Here is an 11,019-nt window from a genome sequence, read left to right as displayed (position 1 = left end):
ATATTATATATTATATATACATATACATTATATATAATCTCAAATTATATTTTTGACCCATAGGTTGTTCAGGAGTGGGTTTGTATTTCGTATATTTGTAAATATTGCTTCTGCTATTGACTTCTATTTTCCTACCTATGGGAGCAGAAAATATACTTGATATAGTCAGTTCTTATATGAGTTAAAACTTGTTTTATGGCCTAATATATAATATATCCTAGAGAATGTTCCATGTGGATTTGAGAAAAAAAAATTGTGTGTTGTTCTGATGTAGGACTGAAAATTCTTTATATGTCTGTTAGGTCCATTCTGTCTAAAGCATTGAACAAGTCAGTGGTTCCCTTAATGATTTTCTCCCTGGATGATCCACCCATTGCTGAAAATGGGGTTTAAGTCACCTACTCCTCTTGTATTGTGTCAATTTCACTCTTCATATCCGCTAATATTGGCTTTCCATGTATATCTGTGTTTCTATGTTGTGTACATACACACCTCTTTATTATTAGCTATTGACCTTTTTTCTCTTGTGCCAGATTTTCACTTAAAGCATATATTCTCCTATATAAGCATATGTTTTCCTGCTATGTTTTGACCATTATTCACATGGAAACTCTTCCGTCACCCTTTCAGTTTTACCTGATGTATGTCCTTAGAGATAAAGTTTGTCTCTTATACAGAGCATATTGTTGGATACTGGTATTTTGGTACTTTATCCATTCAGTCACTCTACATCTTTTGATTGGAGAATTTACTTATCGGGGCGCCTGGGTGGCTCAGATGGTTAAGCGTCTGCCTTCGGCTCAGGTCATGGTCCCAGGGCCCTGGGATCGAGCCTCACATCGGGCTCCTGGCTCAGCGGGGAGCCTGCTTCTCCCTCTCCCTCTGCCTCTCTCCTTGCTCATGCTCTCTCTCTCTCCCTCTCTGTATCTCTGTGTGTCAAATGAATAAATAAAATCATTTTAAAAATTTACTTATTTATTTATTTATGAGAGAGGGCACAAGCAGGGGAAGGACAGAGGGAGAGAGAGAATCTCCTGATGAAGGGCTTGATCTCATGATCCTGAAATCATGACCTGAACTGAAATCAAGAGTTGGACGATTGAATGACTGAACCACCCAGGCATCCCTTGACTGAAGAATTTAATACATTTTTATTTACAGTAATTACTGGCAGTGACAGCCTTACTATTACATTGCAATTTTGGTAATTGTTCTCTGTTTTGTAGTTTGTTCCTGTCTTCTTCTTTTGCTGTCTCCTTTGTGATTTCTTGATGTTTTCCACTTATGCTTAGATTCCTTTTTCTTTCTCTTTACTATAACTACCGTAGGTTTTAGCTTTGTGAATGCTACCAAGTGTACATAAAACATCTTAGAGTTATAACACTTCATTTTAGGTGATAAAAATTAAATTCAGTAGTATATAAAACGTCTACATTTTTCCTACTCCTCCCCCAATGTTTTATTCTATTGATGCCAGACTTTATGTTCTTTTATATTGTGTATCCATTAACACCTTATTGTAGTTCGGATATTTTTAATAATTTTCTTGAAGGGCCTGTTACCAAGGACATTGCTGGGCTTGGATCCTACCTGGTCCCTGGGTGAAGTCATGTCCTCCAGGATCATAGTCAATAAGAATGAAACTGGGACAAGGTTCTACTCCAAGGTACACAGTTGAGTCCACAGAAAGTGAACTATAACCAGGTTTGTGAATAGAGGACCCTTCCACCAGTTCCTGGAAGGTTCTTGTCAGGTAGGTGGACAGGTCCTAGTTCACGCAAGATTGGCCCCATAGCATGGCTGAACAAGGCAAAAATTGAGTCATGATGTTGCTTCAGAAACGAGAACTGGGACCAGTGTCTGCAACTTGTATCTGGGGGTACAGATAATTGTGCCCCCTGCCATGTTCTTGGGTAGGAGGACTGTCCCTTGACAACAGATCAGTGGGCAGGGAGCTAGGTCATAGGGCTGATCAGAATACTCTGATCAAGGTCAAGGGGCCTGCCTATGGGGACAAGGATGGGTGTGGTTCCTCCCAAATCCCTTGGTAGATGATGCTGGTATAAGGACAAAGTCCATATACAACTGTAGCTGAGTCTACAGGGAGACTGGGTGTCTACAGAGGTCCTTCTCAGTCTATAACCAGGACCATGGCAGGAGAATGTGGCACATGGTTGTACATATGCCTTCTCAAAAAGGTCATTCTCAGGCTTGGACTCCATCTGTTTTACACAACATCATACCTGGATTCCAAAGGTCACTTAAATACAAGTTCATCAGTGGATGGCTGCACATTGGTATTGCTGGGGAGTATGAAAGGGGAAACCTCCTATTACACTATCTTCTTCAGCCATATATTCCTGATGAAATTAAAATTTTTTCTGATGCGGCACCTACGTGGCTCAGTTGGATAGGCCATTGGCTCTTCATTTTGGCTCAGGTCATGAAATCAGGGTCCTGGTATAGATCCCCATATCAGGCTCCATGCTCAACACTGAGTCTGTTTGAGGATTCTCTCTCTGCCTGCCCTCCCCCTCTTTAAATCCATAAATAAATCTTTAAAAAAATGTTTGCTTATGGAAGAAAGAAATTTATAAATGAGAATAATTTTGGAGAGGAGAGAGGTTATGTGGAGCCTCAAAGGCTGAGAATATCTACAATTTTGAGAAACTTCCTACATTCCATGATCACTTCCTGTCTCTCATGGGGATTTTATTGAAGAGGGGCATAGTCAACACAAGTTAAAAGCCTAGTTTATTTTGACAGACTCAGTGTCTATTTTGAAAAGCTGAAAAGATAAAATTTGTTTACACTTCAAAGCAACAGTGTTAAAACTAATATACAGCACATGGACAGAAACCTTAATGAAAATTATGATTTGGGGGCACCTGGGTGGCTCAGTCAGATAAGTGGCTGCCTTTGGCTCAGGTCATGATCCCAGGGTCCTGGGATCCAGCCCCGTGTTGGGATCCCTGCTCAGCAGAGAGCCTTCTTCTCACTCTCCCTCTGCTGCTCCCCATGCTTGTGCACTCTCTCTGTCAAATAAAATATTTTTAGAAATATGATTTTTCAAATCCCTTTTTTATTCTTGTACTCCTAATTATTTCAAAAAATTTGAGAAAAGTGTATGAACTTTTTCTTCCATATATGTAATTTTCTATTATATCTCCCTTCAGTATGTTCACATATTTTATGTCAGAGACTATGTGCGAATTGGCTTTATATATAAAAATATATATTTACATATACATATATTTATATATATACACCCACACTTTCTCATTGAAATGACACAATGTCTGAGCCAGGAATAAGTCAATGAATGTATAAGTGTCTAGAGACTGGAAAACATATAGTCTATGCTGCTTAACCAACAATGGCTTAAAGGTCCCCACATCATAAAATTAAAAAAGATGGAATTCTTGATCATGCCACATATCATCCATCTTGGAACTTGCATCTCTTCAGAAGCAGCTAATGATACAGTTATTTGATCTTAAATCATCTAGTCAGGTGTTACACATGCTTATTTCCCTGATGTTTTACAGACCATCCCATAGTTCAAGGACAAGGGAAGTGCAATACGATTCTTAGTCCAGAAGAAGGAAGTCAAGATTATTAACCAGCATCACGAATCAACAAGTTCTCCTTGTTTGGTTCACTTAATTTTCTCCAACAAAATAAGTTCAACATCCCCAAAAGGAGACAAACAAAAGTTGCATTTAGCCATGTGATGAGGATGTACCAAGCAGGTCTAGAAATGATTTATCTTATTAGATGACCTGTGAAATGCAACTCATCAAAATACGCAAAACATTTGGTTTTTCAAGGTATTGGTAACATCAATTAACAGTCCTATAAAGAAGAGCAGGAGAAACACAGGAATTTGTTCTCAGATATTCTCAAATCTCAATGGGCAGATTTGTGGGTGCCTTTTATATTTTAGATGAAGAACAGTCATAAGTAAAAGCACTTTTCTATTTCCTTGGAGCATATTTTTCATTTTTTTACCATTCCTCTTGGTTCATTCCTCTGGAATGCCCCCCCCGTTTCCGATATCTCATTGCTTGCTTACCATAATTGTAGAAAATTATCTTCTTATGGCTAAGTGGTTTTCTCAGTCACCTTCTTGAGGGTATGTTTTTGGAATCTTTTGGAATCTTTGCATAAAAGAATATTATTTTACAAATATTCACTGATTTCTTCTGATCTATATGAGAGGAGTGAAGTGTCCACTCCAAATGTATGAGCCAGGACATGTAATTATTTGCTTTCTTCAAGGCTATGTGGCTGAAATTGTCTTTTTATCAATTCTAAGCGAAGGACGTTAGAGATAGCTTTGTGGTTGTCGTTGTTGTTGCTTCTTCCATAACCATGAGAAGTAATGCTTGAGAAGCTTGTCACTTTCAAAACATTTTTTTCTGTGATTGATTTCCTCATCCATAAGAACAGAAGGTTCTTATGAAATGTCCAGTTACAAAAGTGGACACCACTTTATGTATTTTTAAGCAGAGGTAAAGAGGTTCAGAAAATTAATTTAACAGGAGGTGGGAACACCAAAGAGCTAAGTAGAGAAAAATGAGCAACCACAGAAATTTTCCATCACTTTGAGAAGTGGAGACATCTGGAAAATGTGCCTTCCTGGATCTCATGAATGGGACCTTCATGTAAGATATGAAAGCAAGATGGGGACTGGCAAGCACTACATAGATCGATAGTTGTGTCTCACAGGAACTGGAAACATGGAAAGTCTCAACCACTTCCAGGAACCCCAATGAAAAGAGACTGGGAGGTAAGAAAGAACACATAAGCTGAATTGTATCTTTTAGAGCTTCTTTTTTATCATTTATATTTTAATTCCAGTGTAGTTAACACCAAGTTATATTAGTTTCTGATGTACAATATAGTGATGAAACGGTTCTAAACAAAACAAAACAAAAACAATTCTGTATATTACTCAGTGCTCATCAAGGTAAATGTACTCTTAATTCCTTTTGCATATTTCACCATCCACCCACCCACCTGTCCTCGGGTTACCATCAGTTCGTTTTCTATAATTAAGTCTGTTTCTATTTTTCCCTTTTGTGCATTTTTTGTTTATTAAATTCCACATATGGGTGCAATCGTATGATACTTGTCTTTCTCTGACTGACTTAATTTGTTTAGTATTATACTCTTTAGCTCCATCCATTTGCTGCAAATAGCAAGATTTTATTCTTTTTAAAATCTTATTTAAAATCAATTAATTAACAGATAGTGTATTATTAGTTTCAGAGGTAGAGTTTAGTGATTCGTCAGTTGCATATAAACCCCCAGTGCTCATTCCATCAAGTGCCCTCCTTAATGCCCAGCACCCAGTTACCCCATCCCCCCACCCACCTTCCCTCCAGCAACCCTCAGTTTGTTTCCTATTGTTAAGTCTGTAATGGTTTCTCTCCCTCCCTGATTTCATCTTATTTTATTTTTCCCCTCCCTTTCTCTATGTTCATCTGTCTTGTTTCTTGAATTCCACATATGAGTGAAATCATATGGTATTTTCATTCTCTGACTGGTTTATTTCACTTAGCCTAATACCCTCTAGTTCTCTACAGTTGTTGCAAATGGAAAAACTTCATTCTTTTTGATGGATGGGTAATATATATATATAACAACAACAATATATGGTATATACCATTTCTTATTTATCCATTCATGTGTTGATGGACATCTGGACTCTTTGCTTATTTTGGCTATTGTGGACATTGCTACTATAAACATTGGGATGCATATGCGACTTTCAATCACTTTGTATCTGTTGACATTCATATTTATAGCTGAATAATATTCTATTGTATCTATACACCACTTCTGTATCCGTTCATCAATCGATGGACATTTGGGCTGCTTCCATATCTTGGCAATTATAAATAATGATGTCGTAAACAAAGGGGTACATGTATCCCTTTAAATTAGTATTTTTGTATCCTTTGAGTAAATACGTAGTGGTGCAATTTTTGGATCATAATGTAGTTCTGTTTTTAACTTTCTGAAGAACCTCTATATTGTTTTCCAGAGTGACGACCCCAGTTTGCATTCCCACCAATACTACATTAGGGATTCTTTTTCCTCCACAGCCTCGCCAACAATTTATACTTCTTGTGTTATTGATTATAGCCATTCTGACAGGTGTGAGGTAACATCTCATTGTAGTGTTGATTGGCATTTCCCTGATGATGAGTGATGTTTTTATTCATTTTTTTTTTTAGTTCAAGTTCAATGAACATTTTGCGTTATACTAGTTTCAGCAACTGTGTTCTCAAGGCCCTTAATTTTCTGCTAACAGTTTGAGTTTTGTTTTGTTTTGCTTTTGGCTTGTTGGTTTGTTTTTGAGTTCTGACTGCAAACTGATCCTATGAAAAAAATGACGCAATTTTAGTATTAGTTTTGGGTCCATGCCTCTTCCAGGAATGAAAATATGCTGTAGTTAATATTGTTGTATAGCAAGAAGTGCAAATGGCAGTGGTTTAAAATAACAATACTAAGTTATTTTCCTCATAAAGCTTTTAGGCAAAATTTGACAGACACCTCATTTTTGTGTCAGTTGGGGCATCTCAAGTGGGATCTGGAGATTCATCTCCAAGATAACTTATATATACTTTATATATAAATATAAATGCATATATATACATCTATAAGAACTTATCAGCATAAACTGTTTCATGAACTCATATATTCCAATATGTGAGTAATTCAGCTGCACTACCACAAATAATTTTCAAATGATTGCAGCCTAAAGCATATAATTTTACATAGCCTCGACTAGAGTATCTATTTTTACATTGTATTCTTTTAGAATGAATTATGTTTGAGACTGATGTGTGCTGTCATAGTTGGCATATCATTCTCCAGTAATTTAATTTGTTAATTTTAATTGAGAGAATGATGATGGAACAAAGAATTGTATTCTAACATTTCAGTTTCAAGGACCTGGCATTCTCTTTGGAACAAAATCTTGTACTTATCTATATGGAACAGCATTTTTTTAAAAAACCTTGAATATATATAGATATGTTCTTTTGTTTGAGGTGATGTGAGATAATTACAGAAATAGACTCAGTAGTTCATTCAGATGTTAAAATTCATATTTTAAGAATTTTGGCAAGAGACCATTTAAATTTGATATTCTTCATTTTAAATGTGCCACTTCCTTAGAATGTTAATATGTAGAGTATAGGTCCTTCTTTTTTAATTTTTTTTTTTTTTTTTTTTTGTATCCTGCCACATTACTGAATTGCTGGATGAGTTCTAGTAATTTGGGGGTGGAGTCTTCTGGGTTTTCCACATAAAGTATCATTCATCTGCGAAAAAGAGAGTTTGACTTCTTCTTTGCCAATTTGAATACCTCTTATTTCTCATTGTTGTCTGATTGCTGTTGCTAGGACTTTTGGTACTATGTTGAACAACAGTGGTGAGAGTGGGCACCGTTGAAGTTTTCTTCATCTTAAGGGAAAGGCTCTCAGCTTTTCCCCATTGAGGATGATATTCACTGTGGGTTTTTCATAGATGCATTTTATGAACTTGAGGAATGTTCCCTCTTTCCCTATACTCTGAAGAAAAGGGAACCCTCTCACAATTTTGGTGGGAATGCAAGTTGGTACAGCCACTTTGGAAAACAGTGTGGAGGTGCTTCAAAAATTTAAAACTAGAGCTACCCTATGACCCAGCAATTGCACTCCTGGGTATTTACCCCAAAGACACAGATGTAGTGAAAAGAAGGGCCATATGCACCCCAATGTTCATAGCAGCAATGTCCGCAATAGCCAAACTGTGGAAAGAGCCGAGATGCCCTTCAACAGATGAATGGATAAAGAAGATGTGGTCCATATGCACAATGGAATATTAGTCAGCCATCAGAAAGGATGAATACCCAACTTTTACATCAACATGGATGGGACTGGAGGAGATTATGCTAAGTGAAATAAGTCAAGCAGAGAAAGTCAATTATCATATGGTTTCACTTATTTGTAGAACATAAGGAATAGCATGGAGGACATTAGGAGAAGGAAGGGAAAAATGAAAGGGGTGAAATCAGAGGGAGAGATGAACCATTAGAGACTATGGACTCTGAGAAACAAACCGAGGGTTTTAGAGGGGAAGGGGGTGGGGGGATGGGTTAGCCCGGTGATGGGTATCAAAGAGGCCATGTACTGCATGGAGCACTGGGTGTTACACGAAAACAGTGAATTGTGGATCACCACAACAAAAACTAATGATGTATTTTATGGTGACTAACATATTAAAATAAAATTTAAAAAATAGACAATTTTTTTTTGGAAAATTAATTATCCTAAAACTTGCAACTCAACAGTTGCAGAAAGATTATAAGACTTCTCCCAAGCCATTAGATTTATGTCCCTTATTGAAACACAAAGATGAAACCTTCAGCCCTAGGGCTTTCATTGGGAACAAAGATGATTTCTTATCTATATAAGTCAATAGAAAATATTTATTTTAATCTGTGGGAAAAGGGACTTTTTTATCTTAATTACTATTATGAATAAATCTATTGTCTGTGTTGATTTATGTGGTTAATTCTATCATGTGTGAATTATTTTTTAATTAGTGTTACTTATTTTCAGAGAGAGATGTTCACTTCCACTCTTCATGATTACTGTATATATTTTTAAGTAAGTTGTATGTCCATTATGGGTCTTGAACTCATGACCATGAGATCAACAGTCATATATTTTACTATTAAGCCAGCCAGTGATCACTACATATTTAAATGTACACACGTCAATCGGCTTAGCTTGTACATAATGATTTTTAACTCACATATACCCTCAGAAAATCCTCTTCTAGCAAAAATTATGAGAATATTTCCTACAAGATTTTTATATATTTTATATATTTTATATATTTTTCATATTCATTTAACTTTATTTGAAATTTATTTTATAAAATTATATGAAACTGAGATATACATTGCTTTTTTCAAATAAATTATTCACTCTTTAAATAATCCATCCTCAAAATTGCACACACACACACAGAGGTGGTGTTGTTGACACAAAATGAACAAACTTTTTAGAATCTCTAAAAGAAACGTTTTTTTTAGTTTTTGTTCTGTTTTTGTTTTTGTTTTTCCAGCCCAGGTTAGGACAACTGCCTGGGATACAGTCTTTACTAAGGACATAAAACTTGAAATGTTCAAATCATTAGGTGAAAGGTATTTCAGAACGTTATAGACCTTATCTTAGGACTGTAAACTTAGGACTTAGTTTATCTGCAGGACTGTCTGACTTCAGTCTCATGGGAACCAGGGAGGTTCTACACTTAGCCATATGCTTGGAATATGCTCCATTTTAGGTTATTTATAAATGAATCAGATGTACAATTGGTGCCAAGGTCAGAAATTGAATTTGCTGACTCTGGTAATGGTTAAAGTTTGGTTTCCTTGAGATCCAATGAGCGGGGCCCATGCACATTAAAAGTTGAAAATCTCCTTCCTTAAAGCATTTTCCTGCTGAGAAGGAGATAGTAGTCCCTGGGACCCAGCCTGAGACTGCTTTGTTGCTGAGGAAACCATGCGCTGAAACCAAAAGCAGATGAGACGTACAGCAGATAGAGCCTCAGGACAGCAGGACCATGGTAGGGGGCTGGGGACTAAAGCCACAGTGCTAAGAGACCCATGGCCCCACAAGTTGGGAACCTTTCACACGCACATGAAGCATGCAGTGCCCGAACCCACCTTTCAGCCCATGCTCTCCTGGGCAGCAGGACTAGTGGGGGTGAGGTGGACAATGGTGTCCTCATGTCCCTCATGAGGGTTCTGCAGCCATCCCCAGCTTCTGCATTCAGGGCCACTGCAGGCTTCTGCAGACGACTACTCTGCATAACTGTCTCATTACGCCTCTGGTCCAGGGGCAGAAGAGCCTGCCAGGTAGGGTGCACAAAACAATGTCTCCATTTTAAAAAAAGTAAGCACAAAGATTAAAAGATAAAAACTTATTCTTTGGTATTTCCTGTCAACAATTTAATTCAATTGTGAAGGTAGATTTACAATTCAAGAGTATATCTAATCATGTGTGTTGTTTTATTGCACATTAAAAACAGGAGGGGAGGTGGGTGGGGAGATGCTGTAACCGGGTGATGGGCATTAAGGAGGGCACTTGATGTACTGAACACTGGGTATTGTTTGCAGTTGATGAATCACTAATTTCTACCTCTGAAACTAATAATAAAACAGGATAAAAATCATATTATCTTATATTCTGTTTGTATAAAATCTATGATTACACAGAATCCAATATCCTTTTAGATTCATTCTTTTATTTCTATCCACGCCTCAATGTGGTTTTCTCAGAAATAGCAAAGCTTCACAATTCCCGTCTGTATGTTCTATGTTAAATGCCTCATTGACCCATATTTCGGGCTGGTCCTTTTCTCAATTAGATCCGAAACATTAAAGCTGAATGACTCTGATTCTCATGTACATGCTACATGTGTAGCAAGTCAGACACAACGAGGATGATAAAAGTTGTAGAAGATAGTATTCCAGACTATGAGAAACCCTTATTTTGTGATTGCTCTTCCAATATAACAACAACTAAAACAAGTAGACACTAGTATTATTTTGGAACTGCACATGAAGTAGCTGAAACGTAAGAAGATGATTTGTATCTGGAAAATCAAGGGGGAGAAACCAGGTACCAAGGAGGTAACATCAATCCCAAACCCTGTTTCTGGAAGTTAACTTCCAAAGTTCATATTAGTTCTCTCAGTTTTTTATCCCAACTATAATATTGATAGTGAGAAGGTTGACATATTGACAAACAAAATAAAATAAATAAAGGACTCTCAAAGGCATAGGCTACACTAAATGATTATCTTTCATGTAACTGATAAATGGATTCAAAAAAGTGAACTATTTTTTATGCTTTTCTGGATGGATCCATTCCCAGGCTTGGTTCGCCTACAAAATAGATCTCATTACAAATGGGAAATACAGAATAAATGTATTTTTTAATAAATCTGTGA

Source organism: Neomonachus schauinslandi, chromosome Y, assembly GCF_002201575.2.
Source record: "Neomonachus schauinslandi chromosome Y, ASM220157v2, whole genome shotgun sequence".
Lineage (NCBI taxonomy): Eukaryota > Metazoa > Chordata > Mammalia > Carnivora > Phocidae > Neomonachus > Neomonachus schauinslandi.
Note: the sequence above shows the minus strand (reverse complement) of the source record.